At 40.6% G+C, this 14,747-nt stretch overlaps 2 long non-coding RNA genes across 2 annotated transcripts in view; both read left to right on the top strand.

The window, feature by feature from the left end:
* The window catches only part of LOC140002215 (uncharacterized), a 23,957-nt gene extending 9,210 nt beyond the window's left edge, over nt 1–14,747 (top strand). Inside the window, exons 2-3 of the long non-coding RNA XR_011808436.1 lie at nt 1,906–1,991; nt 11,425–14,747. This is a non-coding gene — a long non-coding RNA (uncharacterized lncRNA). The remainder of the gene's footprint in view (nt 1–1,905; nt 1,992–11,424) is intronic.
* LOC140002216 (uncharacterized) lies at nt 2,007–9,341 on the top strand. Its single transcript, XR_011808437.1, has 3 exons — nt 2,007–7,324; nt 8,092–8,155; nt 8,246–9,341. It is a non-coding gene; the product is annotated as an uncharacterized lncRNA (long non-coding RNA).

Here is a 14,747-nt window from a genome sequence, read left to right as displayed (position 1 = left end):
ATAGGTTACTAACCGTCTTCCCTTTCATTCAGGTGTTACCATTGACTGGGCTCATCAGGGTCTTCATATCCATGCAGTGTGTAAAATTGCAGTCCTTATTTCATTTCTAAAATCGGTATCCAAGACTTTTAGCGTTTATCTGGCCCCTCACCACAAGACCATGAACCGGATCTACCTTCACTGCAGGAATGCTGGAATGTCCAGACTCAATAATTTCAAAAATCTCAGCAACTGTATATTCTTTTAGATACTTAAACTAATAGATTTTTCTAAGCTGTATAATCTCACCAGATTCTTAAGGGATACCATCTGGCTGTACCATCACAAAAATCCAAGTATATCCTCCCCCAGCCCAAAGATATAAGATTTTTTTTTAAAGTAGAACTGTTGAACATCTTTTTACAATTAAAGCAAACTTAACAATTATTTGAAGATGAAAGAGCATCATCAAAGCTAGGAAAGTAGATTGTATGACCTTCCTGCAAATTACTTGAAAATCCCAGACCTGTTGGGAATCTGGAGTTTGAGAAATGTTTGTCCTTTGTTCCCCTAGCTCAGGAACACTCTTCTTCCTGCACTAGGGACAAAAACCGTAATGCAGATCTTTGAATGCACCATGGGAATAACAAGGCAGGATACAGATATTAAATATTTACTTGTGACCAAGTCCCACTCTGGTTAGCGCTTTCCTGGATTAGGACTGTTATTAGCAGTGGATCTGATGATGAAGACAAACTTTCTCATCAACCTTCTTTCTACTCAACTCTAGCTTTCTAGTATCCTGCAAGCCCACAAGTCACAGCCCACGTTCGAGCTGTGCTGCATCAGGGGTCTGGCTTTATGAATGTCCCTATTAGACGAGGAAAGAGCACAGTCTGGAGAACAATTTGAGGCACCATTAAGGCCTTAGTGGGTATTAGTGTGTATTTAAGTCAATCTGCAGCACTCTGTCATCTGGATCCTACATCCAGGTGTAAGGTTTTGTTTTGCCAAAGGTCTTTTATTCATGTGTTTTCTCACTATCAAAGAAGCTTTGTTAGTATACTCAGTGTTCCCTTTCTGCAAGAATCCCTCACAGTTCAATGTACATAATTAAATATACATGTATGCCCACGTGTATTAAAAAGGACAGGTTTATATATACATGCCTATAAGAAGAGCAAATGTGAGGTGAACTGCTCTTCACAGATAATCCTAGGCCAATGAACAAAATGCACAACCCATATGTAGGCAGGTGGATGAAGTAGTGTGTCTTTTTATAACTGAAATTACAGGAACATTAAAAAAGTAGAATGAGACTTTTGTTTGAATACCTGTTCTCAGTATTCATACAAGCCCTGAAAGCTCTGCGAAGGTGGATTTAATTTCTACTTAAAGAATTCAAAAAGATGCAGAGAAAGAAAAAAAGAAACAAACCACACGTTTTATCTGATCCTCTTTGAATGGGTAGTTGAATGGACAGAGTTCCCACTTTTCTCAGCTCTTGGCTAAATATATTTCTTTTGTACCTGTGACGGCAAAGGGGGTCATTTTTTGTACACGGTGTTGCTAGCCAGAGAGGCTTCCAGCACTCTTGGAGACCATCAATCTCCTTTCTCAACAGTACCACTACATCTTCCGCTGCTGTGGGTTCCTGTGGAAGTTCCTAATGCACGTGAACGAGTAAAACTGTAATGACAGCAAACTGCCTCCAGCTGAAGTATCACGATGCAGTTTCACAATCAGCCTAGGGTGACCTCAATCCATTTTGCTGCATCCTTCCCTCGTGCCCCCCTCCTGCCAGCAGCACCAGTCACCCTACAGTTACAGGCTCACCTGTATCAGCTGCCTGATTTGGCAGAAACAGCTGCTTTTGGAAAGGGAATGGGTTGTGAAAATTAATGTGAAATGATTTTTTTTTTCCAGCTTAATCATGTCCCTTCCTGACTGAACAACCCCATAGGAGTCGGTTCCATCACAAAATGACGAAAAGACTGTGAGTGGGGCAGGAGGTAAGGTCATCTGATCTTCAGCAGCAATGCAGATGGCTTAAGCTGGTGAAATCTCTCACTAAAAAGGTATTAAAACAGGCTGATAGAAACAAACTGTGCAAACTGCCAGGACTTGACAGTATCTGCTCTTTGACTTCCAGCTAAAATATGAGTGCTGCCTTGTTTGTAATGTCTTTAGGCCTTGTTGAAGTGTCCTAAGTAACAGAAGAATGGAAAATGGATAGTTTGGGATTGTTTTAAGGCTCTGCCATGCATTTGGTAAGCATGATCCAGTATCTCTGATTTCCGTACCAAGAAGATAAAGTAAAACTGTTACCAAAACTAGAACTAGTGTATACAGTAAGTGGATATAATAAGAAAAGTCAATATGGCTTTTTCAGAGGGAAGTTGTACTTCTGAAATCTATTAGAGTTCTTTATGATGAGTGTAGAAAGGTGAACAAGGAGCTAAGAGGGATCCACTTTGATTTCCAAAACACTTTTGCTCTGGTCCCTGAGTAAAGGCTTATAAGAAATTGAGTTCATGATGGTAAGAGACATCATGATGAGGTAATGGACAAAATCTTCTGTGGGTCAGTAACTGTTTAAAACCTATGCAGCAGTGGATAAAAATAACTTTTTTTTTTTTTTTTTTTTTTTACAACAGATATTTGTTACAATTACACTGGGGATCCATGCTGTTATTTGTGGTGGTTTTACCTTGCTGGGCAGCTAATCTCCACCACAGCCATTCTCTCACTCCCTCTCCTCAAAGGAAAAGGAGGAGAAAATATGATGAAAGGGGCTCAAGGGTTGAGATGAGGACAGGGAGATCACTCAACAATTATTGTCATGGACAAGACAGACTCAGCCTAGGGAGATTAATAAAATTTATTAGCCATTACTAACAAGCTAGAGCACTGAGAACCAACCAACCAACCAACAACAAAACCTAAAATGACTTTCCCCCCACCCACCCTCGCCTACATCCTCTCCTTGAGTGGCGCAAGGGAATGGGGAATGGGGGCTGTGGTCAATCCCTGAGGCTTCTTCTCAGAGAGGCCACCTCCACAGTCCCCCGCTACCAAAGCCTTCCCATGTAAACCCAATACAATATTTTATTACTAAGTGAAATCAAAAAGCTGAAGAATGAGGTGATGAGCTTTACTAATGATACTAAGTTCTTTAGGATACTAAAAGTAAGAGCCAACTGTAAAGTGTTGCAGAAGGAGCCCATGAATAGCTGCATGAGGAAGAAAAAAAAATGTAAAAAAGCTGACACAATTAGGTTAATTTTAGAAAATCCTAACTTTTCAGTACAGAGTGATGGTTTCTAAACTAATATTAGTACCACTCAGGAAAGAGGCTGTAGAATCATTTTGAGAAGTCTGATGAAAATACTTGGTCATGGTCTAAAGGCAAACCTCCAGGAAGGAAACTGAGAACAAACTGAAAACACTGGTATGTCACTCTTCAGTTTACAAGAAGAGCAAGAAGGATGATCAAAGATGTCCATATGAGGAGATAGATAGCAAATGAAAACTAAACAGACTAAGACTTTTAGAGAAAGAAAACCTGAGGGGATACTATGCAAGATGTCTTTGAGAATGGTGACTGGTATGGAGAAGGGCAGATGGGGAGCAGTTATGCACAGCTTTGCACAACAGGAGAACTGAGTGGGAGTCTGTAAAAGTGTCATCTGGCAGGTTCAAAACACAGGATGTTTATTTTTCCCCTAATGTAGAATTGAATGTAGAATACATATTCTGTCAGGATGACAAAAATGTGATGGGTTAAAAAAGGAAACGGAGAGATCTGGGAGACAAGTCCATTGAAGAATATTGCAGAGTGGTCTAGAAAGAATTCTCCTGCTTGGAAATGCTGAGAACTAAAGGATATGCCCTGGCAAGAATCAATTTTTATGTCTAATGAGCTTTTCATAAGCACTCACAAATTGGCCATTGTGGCGAAGAGAGAACTAAGCTATGAAGACCTTTGGTCTGCCCAAGTACAGACATTTAAACTTCTACTTTCCAAGTAAAATAAATGACTTTAATGAGGCTTCTAATAATAACCACATAATGTGAGGTTACCACAGGTAAAGGATATTTTAGATACTACATTTAGCTTAATATTGCCTCAGTAACAGCACTGAAATACACAAATGGCATTACTGGGCATTATTCAAGTGGCATTGTTCATATGCTGTGAATGCAACAAACCCCGTACATAACCACAGCTCTCCCTTCTGATAAACACCATGCCATATGTTTTTGTCAGGTACTAATTTGGGGAAGAATTAATCTATATAAAATTATTACATTAGTGTGTCCTAGTTATGTCAAAGGATAGAGCTAGGGGGTTCTTCATTTATACAAATATTACTGAACATTTAATTTCAGTCTGGTGGATAGTAAAAAACGACTACCCACCAAACTCATAGCATTAAATGGAAACTATATTTTTGGCAGCTCATCGGAGAGAGATTAATATTACTGGAATGGCTTTGTTTCTCAGCAATGTCTCCTTAAAACGGCTTCCTCTGAACACATATTTCTATTTTATTGAGAAAAGGAAATACGGGATTCGAAATCAATGTTTTTAAAGGGTAATTTAAGGAAATCTAATCTTGGCAGATGCTGAAATATTTTCAATTTAAAACAAATAGTATTTCTGTCATCCAGTCGGCTTTTTCAGATTAGACCATTACTCCTTGATAAGTTAATTACAAAACAGAAAGAGACTCAACCAATCTAAAAAAGCATATTAATGAAAGTATAGAACACATGTCCAAAAGCTGTTTTTACTGATTTATTGGCGAAATTTTGCTTTGTATATAAAAAACTTTGTCTCCGACGCATTAAATCATAGGAAAAAATGCTCAATTTTTCACCCAATCACAACTAATTTCTTTACATTGGTACAGTGATGGACTATTGTTTTGCTGTGCTACAATCCATTATGAAAAGTGACAGCATCATAATTGAAATTATTTAAAATATGGTGCATTTAGATAATTCTTTACTTCGGTATAAATATGAAATACAGAAGAAATGCTGTTCTTGGAAACCGCTAGGATGAGCTACTGGAATGGAATTGTTGCTCAGTAGGCCATATTCCCCCGGGGACAGCAAATGAAAAATAGCAGAAATTCCTTTGAAATGCAAAAAGAGAGAGAAAGGGGGATGGAAGGAACCTTTTTGTTGTGTCTGAAGCCTGGTCATCTTTAGTTAAATCTTAGTGCCACAGGGCAGACACCCAATATCAAATGCTGTGGAAGTTTCACACTGCATAGGTACTTAGGCTCCATGCAGACATCAGAGACAAATTCGTGAGTTTTGGATGTCAGGGATGGGAAAGATTGGGACAGACAATTGAAAAAGGAGTGCAGGAATCTTCCAAAATATCAATTATTTAAAGAGCTGTTGCTGCATATGTAAAACACGAGATGCTATTTATCAGCACAAGACAAAAAGGTGAGGTAGTTTAGCAAGCTTCCAGCTGCTACAAAAGCATATGTACAGCAGAGTTAAGAACCACCAGTGAGAAGGAAAGGTTGAGGCATTAAGCTGAGTGTCAGAACTCTTCGAGAAAGACTTTCACACTTGCCCTGACTCCACCTTTCTGCAACAGCTGTCTTTTTTTGTCAGCATTACTTGTTTCAGCCCTGAGTATCCTGAAAGGGCTTGGTGTTGGGAGCATGGGGCAGAAATCAGGGCACCTTGCACAATGAAGTGGGGAAGAACGGCTCTGCTGCCTGCATGGTCTGCCAAAAGCCAGAGGATCTCCCTCTGCCAGCCCTTGCTGGAGGAAGATTTCAGTCCTTACAAACAACTGGAATGAAACCAACAAAATAGGGAATCAAAACAGTTCTGTGCATTCCTCTATTGACTTTAAATTATTGTTCTGGCCTTCAAGAGATGGGAACAGAATCCCTTTCTGTCTTCTACTCTCAGTCCTAACAAATCCTATGTGATGATGGTCTGTAAATTGTTAATTTAGTTGCTCAAGTTTCACCATTGGACTGATATATAAAAATAATTTAAAGCACGTAAAACATATTTTTTATTGCTTGTTTTTAAACAACGTTCTGCTAAGATAAGGGTTTGGGGTTTCTATTAATTCCTGTGCATTCTTGTATCTGGCATGCATTTACACAACTTTTTTCTCAGCGTTCAAATTTTAGAGCATGATTGCTACATACGGAGGTCTTATTTCTTTCACAGGGAAAAACAATCTCCTACTTAGATTCCATGTTTAATTTGCAGTTAAAATTTGCAGTGCATCCCTTTCTTAGAAACATGTCCCTAACACGGTGAATTTGTACCTTGTTCAAGGATCAGGGTCCCCACAGAACTTCCTGGGACTAGAACAAGTATTTTCTTATTCGCATTTGACATTGCTGCCAGGGTATGAAGAGAGAACTTCTCTATTGAACTTGATGGCTCCAAAATTCCCATTTGATGAGCTGGCCAGGAGACAAATTTTCATGGGAAGGCCACAGCTGTTTCAGAAGTGAGTGGACCAGTTCTCCATAAATGTCTTTCCTTTTATATCCCTGGACATACGGGAAAACCTCACTGTCTGAGAAGTTTCCAACAACTGTCTTCTACAAAGCTTAGATTAGAAATTTTTCTTTAAGTTACCAAAACATCCTTGTTTTTTCATTTTGAACCTGTTCTCTCTGGTTCAACTTAATTTGTTTGGCTTATCTAGTACTTGCAAACTGAAAACACCCTGGAGCCAGCCACGGGCAGGTCTTCCTAATGTGAGATGTTGTATAACACGCTGGCAAAAAGTTACTCCAGCCCTAGAGACAACCTAGATCTGTTGTTAAATACAATCCTAAAGACGAACACAGGAGGCAGGAAGAGGGTTATTGGCCAACACCATACAATACCATATAAAACAGGCCAGGCTGGTTTCAGCTTGGCAGTAACTTACCTTTTGTCACACATTTGCAGTGTTAGGGTTGCAGCTATACAATAAAAGGCACTTATTTGCTCTCACGTTTGTTAATGTTAAGTTATTCCGATTGCATCACAGCAGGAGACTGTTAGAAAGTATTTGGGAGTCACCTGAACAAAACTTTTTGTTTTCCCCATGTGCTGGCTTGCTCCAGGAGCACTGAGTGGATAGAAGTAGGGCAGAAGAGACCTATCTAAAAAAGCAGTGTGGTAAAAGAAGACAGCTAAAATAAAGACATTTTTCTTTAAACCACTCCCACCCAGCAGTGCTGTTTCTTGGACCTTCAGTTTCATTTGCTTCTTACACTCTCTCTTGCCAAATATGCTTACCTTGCAAAACTCCCCCAGCTTTGGAATGAAGGTGTCAGCAGCTGCAAGACCCCTGAGGGTATGATTATCTTATTTCCTGTCTGTCTGCTATGTTTAAACATATGCCATACTGGAAAGGTCGTTTTTCTAGTGTGACTCTGGGGTACGCTTAATGATAGTCCTGTTACTGACTGACCTCTTGTACCTACAGAAGTTAAACATCTTGGCCAAGTTTTCATTGCTTGAATCTGTGCCAAAGCCTTTTAACGCATGACTTGAGCACTTTAAAGCAATGGTGTAGAGCGAGCAAGCTTCAGTCACTTGATGCCAAGGGGCCTGCCTGATTTTTGCAGTAAAGAATCCAGAATTTATAACCACCACGGGGAACAGCAAAAGAAAATGTGTTTGTGCAGACCTTTGTCGGCAGTGTCATCCGATGGCTAGGTACATCCTTCCTGGACCAAGCTGCAACCTTGGAACCGTGGATGAAAACACATTATCTGTGGCCAGGGCTTACCATCAGAAGCATAACCTCAGCTTTCAAAATAAGGGATTTACTTTTCAAGTATTTATATTGTTGAAATAGAAGTAAATTAGATCATGTTGCAGTGTTGGTTTTAGCAACTTGCACTTACTCCCATCATGTTTGGTCTTTAAATGTAGCTGAAAAATCATACTAATTCTAGAGTGGAGCTATGTTTATGCAACACTGGCTATTAACATTTCACAGTATCTGGCAACACTGGCTTTTCTGATTAGATTCAACCTTGCTGAGCAGGAATGTTTGTGTCATTTAAGAGCAATTTATTTTTTTTGCGCTGCCTGTACTCTGCATCTTCTCCTCAGACATGGGGATGATGACAGGTGATGCCTCAGAAGATAACCTTCCACTGTATACCCTCTGTCTACGGTAAGTTCTGTAGATGTTGCACATGAATTTCATCAGGGAAATTCATCATGGCATGTTACCGACTTTATTTATCCATTCCATTTGATACAGCTCCTAAAAATAGCTCTGTAGATGGAGAATCCTTTCCTCTTGCATGTGCCAGTCTGCAGGATCCAGCTCTGTAACTTTCACTGAGGACTCACGAGATGGATGGGCTGCACGCACCTACTAACAAATGTGAAACTGTATCCTCCAAGAACATTCTCATGATTAAAAAATCATCAGATGTCAATTAAAATGAAAAGAGCAGGGATTCCAGACACCCCTTCATACTTACCTCTTCCTCTTCACTGTTTCCATTTTATTTATCAGATAAGCTTTCTGTCACCAAATTCATTTCACCTTTTTGTACATATTATTTTTTCCTCTTCTTTACTTTTGCATATTTTAGATTGCATTGTCACTCCATGACAGAACATTTCTACTTATTTCTAGGCTCTTTCTGTATTTTTATTATTGGTGATCATGTGCCTGTTGCACACGCGTTCATATTTAAATGAGTAAACGTACTCATCATTGATATGATGGGAACCAAGTTCAGCATCAACAAATGGCTTAGGACTGGTTCTTAGCACATGTGATAAGAAGGGGCAGGCCCAATTTTTGTAATGATCACAAAACTTTGTGCACACACTGCGATTTTGTTGATATCTGCATTAGAAGAAGTAAATGCCTGAATGTGACCTAGCTTCTCACCACTAGAAATGGTTTTGCTTACATTATGACCGAAGGCTGCACTGACAGGAGACCACAAAAAAAGTTTGCAGAAACTAAGCTTGTGGTTTAACATTTTCTCCAAGGCAGTTCTCGTGTGCAGTAGGAGAGAAACAATGGGCCAGACTTTAGCTTGCTGGGCAAATACGCATACAGACAAGGGCAGATGGACAGATGGCAAAATAATTCTTTTACTCAGTCCTTCCTCGGTGTGTTCACAGCCACATTGTAGAATATAAGAAGTGATGAAAAACAGCTGCAAAAAAACAGAGCAGCCCAAGCATTCTTCAGAGGTCATACTGAACAGGGCAACAGTTTTGCAAAAGTAGGTGGGTTTGGCACAAGTATGAAGAGGGTACATCTAAGGGAGTTACAAGGTCACACAAGTATCTCTGAGTATTTAAGCTGCAGCTCCTGTTGGAAATTAAGCTTTTTTTTTTTTTTTTTTCCAGTGTAATTCTACAGGTGATATTATATTTTGGTACATAGTACAGTGCCACTCCCCACCCTTTCCCTTATTTTACTCATCATGGAATAAAAGTGTCCACCTGCGATGCCTTACATATTGTCAGACTTCCTCTGGTTCATTTTCTCAGTAGAGCCGAGTCCTGAATCTATCACTGAAGAAGAGTGGGATGCTAGGATGTCCTGGGGATGCTACTTCTGTCTGCAGAATCCTTTGCCAACTGAGAAAAAAATCCAGACCATTACACAACCCATTGTCAGCAATGGAGCACCATATTCAGCAATTTAGGAACGATAAGCAAGGCAATAGAAAAGACTCCAAAAAAGCAACAAAGATGGTTAGACACATGGTTGTGCATTTCACAAGCAACGAGCTTTCTTAAAATAACACGGAAGGAAGAAAGAAAAGGCAGAAAATTATATATCAGCAGTACTATTTCTAAAAATAATGGTTTTCAAACTTTTCCATGAGGCATTAACAGCTCTTTAAGGGATAATCTTTATTGCTTTGTAATGTACAAAGCAATAAACAGCTGCTGAGATTGATTAATAGCCAAAGCAAAGTTGAGGCATGTAATCAATCTAAAAAGCCATTTATTGTGAGTATACTACAAAGCAATAGAGATTATTGCTGTTGCACAACAAACCATAACAGAGAAAACACACACACACACACACACACACACACAGAGCAAAACCAGTTGTTTTCTTTTCAAAAAGCTCTCAGTGCTGTGCTGCCTTTTTCCTCAGCCTTCAAACAGCAGCCTCGTCGACTAAGAAAGGCCACTGGCATCACAGCAAGCGATGTGCCCAACACACCCAAGGATCAAATTTGCCTTTTTCCCATCCCATAAAATTTGAAGCCAGTGGTTAACTTGCATATCCAGGCACAACTTACATATCCGCGTTTCTGAAATGATGACCTTGCAACTTATGACAGAAATTTATTTTAGTCCGCAAGGGCACAAGCTTGCAATTTGCACGATTAAATTTCACTCTGTTTCTACTACTCTGGCTCCCAAGGTTATCCAGGTCTTCCTGTATCGTATTGCCATCCCCTTCCATATCAAGGATGTCTCTCACTTTTGGGTCATCAGCAAATTTCATTAACAAGCTCCATCTTCCCAGTTTAAGGCAATGAATAAAAATATGACTGAAGATGTATCCTCTTAGTAAAATACCACCCAAAGGTCAGTATCACAACAGTGGGCACTGAATTCTTCAATTTCATGTTCGTAGGAAATACAGTTCAGCTCTGTAAGAATTACATTTCAGATCTTGGTGGATCTAAACTGTTGTCTTCTAAATTCTGAACAATCTCACACCTACAGCTACCTAAAATTTAATATCAGTTGCTTAAAATATTAGAACTATTTTCATAATTCCATGTACATATCTCTACAGCTACAAAAATTTGGAGTGTAAGAATTGTACGTATGGTGTAGTGGTGAATTTGGTTTTAAGCATTTTACTCTGTTTGTTAAAAGATTTGTTTTAAAGTTATTTTTACCCTGTAGTCAACTTTACTCTTTAGCCAGACTTATATTTAATTTCTTTCCACATTCATACTATTCCAGAAAAGCACAGCTTCCCTGGAGAAGACGATCCCTACACCTAAGATCACATTGTCTGTGAATTCCTGTCCTCTGTGGGTTCAAACTTCCTCACTTCTCCACTTTGGACAGTCATATCATTCTTTCTGCAAGAAACATTGGGTCAAGATTCATGGCCTTGTCCACCCTTCCCCACTTTACATCTTTTTCCACTTGGAGAGTTTGGTGTCAGCAAAATCAAGGAAAATATTTTAAAAATTGTCATTGATATTCCCTTTTTCCCCCGTCAGTATGTTATTTGCAGAATGATCGTCACTGCAGTTCATGATCTTTCATCAAAACCCTGCAGAAAATGTTTCATTTCTAATACCCTAGCTGAAGCTTATCCCCATTTCAGCTGTGTTTAACGCTACATTTGTGTTGCTGATTGAGAAGAGTGGAAATCTCGTTGTTTTTTTTTTCCTATAAGACTGAAAATGGCCTCTTGTTATCATTTAGCAGAGAATGACCTCCTGGAAGCAACGTTTGGTGCATCTGCACGATACTGCTGAGAGGGAACTGCTGGTAGAGAAGAGGAAATACAGCAAAGCTGGACAGTAGCACCCAGAGAGAAGTGCTGCACAGTGCCAAAATAACTGGAAATGCAGAGTCCTGTGCAGGTCAAGTGCTGAACACCAACACTTCATGCTAGCAGAACTTCTGCTCAAACAAGGCCAGCAAAGAGAGCATACAAGAGGTGACACGCAGGTTTCTGAGGACATCTGTTGGCCTAGATGTGGCTAGGAGGAGGGCAGCTGGGCTTTCCCCTCGCCTCTTGTGCTGCTGCCGTGCCCCATCCACCAGGATGTTTGCACACCCAGCACCCAGCTGCTGCTGGCCTTGTTTGCACCAGAAAGTTTTCCTGGCAGTTCTGCTGGCGTGTGCTCCAGATGTAGCGGTGTTGGCAGGATGCGCTCAAAATTGGCTGTTTTTTGAAGACGCAACGTGTCCTCAGAGCATCAGGCTGTTATCAGCAGAGGCAGCCTGGCATTAGGGGAGGCTCACCCAGAACACCTCGTGCCACGTTCGGTGGAGTGCCTTCTGGTGGTTTCCTGCAGCATATTGTGGAGCTGCAGTTGTATACTGTGAGATACCATCGGTCACATCATAAAATCTGTGCAAATATTGGGTCAGATTTTCAAAAAATCTTCCGTTTTGTGCAATACCCTGTTTTTACATGTGTTGTTTTCCCATCTTGCAGATTTGTCATTGCCAGAACCCCAGATTGTATCAAACAGCAGAGCTCTCTTGTTCATTTAGGGCAGATGAAAGGATTCTTTCTTATCTAAAGAGCAGCCTAAAGTATTGGGTACTGGGGACAAGTAGAACATAGAGACAATGAATGGTAGCTAACTATTTGCAGTAAGTGTTTGCTAAACTACTTTACAAGAACAAGTTGTAGTTTCGAGCCATGCTGTGAGCACCGTAAGAGAGAAAAATTCAGGGCTGGATGTTAAATTCATGCCAGCACATTCACCCTGAGTTAAGAGCTGCTTAAAGAGGAGACAGCAGAGAACTAGGTGGTGCCAGCTTTCTGGAAAGCTGTGCTGATGTGGGCATTTTGGCATTACTTGGGGAGTTTCGTCTCCAATGAGGTACATAAAGTTAAGTATTTCCTGCTGCACGGTCTTTTCATGCAGGGTAATGTACTGGAAATAAGAGATGAACCTGTTACAATGGGCTTTGCTAACTGTGGTGGAACAGTAAATAAGGTTTATGTCCAATTCTCTTCTATCTTGTTTTGAATACATAAAATGAAAGCAGTATTTCTCCATGGTGATCTCTCTAGACAGTGTTTTACATGAACGTTGCTTGGGAGAAAGCCCATGCTTGCCTCCCCATCTATCCCGTTGTCATTAGTGGTGTTACAAAGCCAGCTCTGGCAAGAAAGACAAGGCAGCTCTGGTTGGAAAGCTGTAGGTAAAAACAAAACACTGTAACTGGAAAAAATAACAGAAATATGCACCAAGCCACAAAACTCTGAAAATTAGTAGTCTCCTGAAAAAAAACATGAAGGGTTTCACAGGGTTCCCTCACATGCTGACTGGAGCTTTGTCCCGTTTCCCAGATTCCGTGACAGGGCTTTGTTTTTCCCCATGACATTTCCAGATATTACAGACAAGTGCATTCCTTAGATAGCCATCGTACATCTAGGACACACAGATGGCTGGAAAATACATGGAGCTTAGAGACCCTAAACATGTGTGGAAGCTATAGGACTTCTAAATAGATAGCCACACACGTAACCTGAATACCTGACCAATGAGTCTGATAAGGTAAGGACACAGCACCTGTGTTTTGCAGGCTGTATACAAGCAGTATGTGCAATGTGTCCTGGACACATCCATTTTATCACATATTCACAGATATTCTGCTCAATTCATGCACAGGTCTGGCAGGACTGTGCATGTGCTCTGCTGCACATGGACTGATACTTCTCGTAGATTTCCTGGATAAAAATCAAGAAGACAAGCTCTACAGAACCATATATTTAAAATGTATACTCACTCCTTTGTTTTCAGTGTTGATAAAAATCATCTACAGCAGTTTGGTTTTGTTCCAACGACACTGCATTTTATTGGTTTGAAGCAAGTGCGTTCTGTAAATGACGAAAATGCTCACTCACTGCTTTGCAAAAGCCTTGTTTCTGCTCTCTGAAAGTTCTGGTTTTGACTTCTTGGACTTTTGCCCAATACTGACATTTCATTACTCTTAATATACACTCCCCTGTCCCTCCCACCAGCAGCTGGTAGCTACAATTTGACAGGAGAAGGAGTTAGGAGGAAAGGCAAGGAATGCTGATTTAGAAACTTTGACAAAGTAAACCCAATCACTATGTTAATGTGCCAGCCCCATTGCAGTGAATTCCCTTCCTGAATTAGCTACCTACATTCAGGGAGCTTCACAAGTGGTTCCTTATCTCAGCAGTTCTGACTCTATCCATGTCTCCCCTCCCAAGAAGCTCTCCTGTTTTAGCCTCCTCTTGGTGGCCTTCACTACGGGCTTATGTGACTGATGAGCACAGTATCCCAGCTCAGTGTGCTGTCTGTAATGAATGCACAACCATAACGAGGAGTACACAACAAGATGGTCATAAAAGGAACACCTTAGGGAACTAAATTTAAGGCTGCGTCTTGTGGGAATACAAACAGCCTCTTGTTTTTCTTCCCCTGGCACTGGTTCTTATCTCTGCTTTTAGGCTTTCCTTTGGACTGTGGCCTCCACAATTTTCACAATTTCCCTCTGTATCTATTTATTCTCATAAAAAAAGGCTGTTTCTTCGAGTAACCCTTCCTGCTCTGGCTACGGAAATCTGTGTCTCAAACTGTATAGAAGCACCAAAGTCATGTAGAGTCCCACCCAGCTATTCAGGCGAAATGGTGAACTAGAAGAAAAGCAGACATCTTGATAACACGCCAGGGATTTCCAGTCACTGGCAGAGGCAGCACAATTAACAGGAAATCAACAAAAGCACTCATTGATGAAGGAACAATCGCACAGTGGGTATAATGTGCTCATAGGATGGCTCACAGTGCTTGGTTAGTGTAAGAAGCCCTTGCATGCCTTATGTCAGCAGAAACCTACTGACCACAGGGTATTTCACTGGGGAAGCTAGCATAACTTCACCAGGAAGGCTCAGGTTTTCATTACAGGACTGAACTTGAGGGCATCAAGTGCTGCCCAGAGGGTAAGGTGCAGAGCTTGCAGGATGCTGGCAGAGTGACCAAATCACACTGAGCAATGCAAGCTAGAGAGCGTTCATTGCAATTTCCAAAGTTAAA

Source organism: Anas platyrhynchos, chromosome 3 (assembly GCF_047663525.1).
Source record: "Anas platyrhynchos isolate ZD024472 breed Pekin duck chromosome 3, IASCAAS_PekinDuck_T2T, whole genome shotgun sequence".
Taxonomy (NCBI): Eukaryota; Metazoa; Chordata; class Aves; order Anseriformes; family Anatidae; genus Anas; species Anas platyrhynchos.
Note: the sequence above shows the minus strand (reverse complement) of the source record. Positions and strands in the feature narration are given on the sequence as shown.